The sequence below is a fragment of the Chrysoperla carnea genome, chromosome 5, assembly GCF_905475395.1.
Source record: "Chrysoperla carnea chromosome 5, inChrCarn1.1, whole genome shotgun sequence".
NCBI classification, from domain to species: Eukaryota; Metazoa; Arthropoda; class Insecta; order Neuroptera; family Chrysopidae; genus Chrysoperla; species Chrysoperla carnea.
Window position 1 is genome coordinate 67,260,723 of NC_058341.1, and position 780 is coordinate 67,261,502.

General features: G+C 35.1%; 1 non-coding gene across 1 annotated transcript; it reads left to right on the forward strand.

The window, feature by feature from the left end:
• The first annotated feature begins 260 nt into the window (after positions 1-260).
• LOC123301919 lies at positions 261-422 on the forward strand. Its single transcript, XR_006535475.1, has one exon. It is a non-coding gene; the product is annotated as a U1 spliceosomal RNA (small nuclear RNA).
• The last annotated feature ends 358 nt before the right edge of the window (positions 423-780 follow it).

The window sequence follows — 780 nt, forward strand, 5'->3', positions numbered from 1 at the left end:
ATACAAACATGCATACACAAACACTTGAATAGGGTAAAGTGCAGTTGATAATAATTAATTGAATTAACTAGTAATCCAATGCATTTACGGATTGATCCAAAAATTTGTGTGTGTAAGATTTTGTATTAATTTCTTCGATAGGGGAGAATGTTTTGAGAAATTAATTAATTAACTCTGGAAATTGAATAAAATGATTGGCTCTCTCATAACCAGTATGTAGAAGTAAGTAATATAAGTAGTCGAAGTTCGTTGAAGAAATCATACTTACCTGGCGTAGGGGTTACCGTGATCAACAAGGCGGTTCCCCCAGGACGAGGCTTTTCCATTGCACTGCGGTTAGACTGACCCTTGCGATTATCCCTAATGTGGATAACTCGGGCGTGTAATTTTTGATAGTCGGGACTGCATTCACGCCATCCCGGTCTTATATTAATCAAAAAGTAATTATTACAGTTGTCCATAAAGTTCGGATAGTGTCCAGATTATGAACATTATCCGAACTTATTGCACAAGGAGAAGAGGAGCAATATATATTTATTATATTATATTTTTACTTTATTATATTATAAATATAATAAAGTATTGTGATCGAAAAAAAATCGATATCGGGATTTCAACAGAAATACACGTTTTGAGGGTCCCTGATTCCAAAAAAGTGGTTTTTAAAAAATGTTGCGTCCGTCGGTATGTCGGTATGTCTGTTACCAAGCTGGAGCCTTCAATTTTCAACCGATTTTTCTCAAACTCGGTACATAGGTTCAGTTTGGTCATAATTCCAGA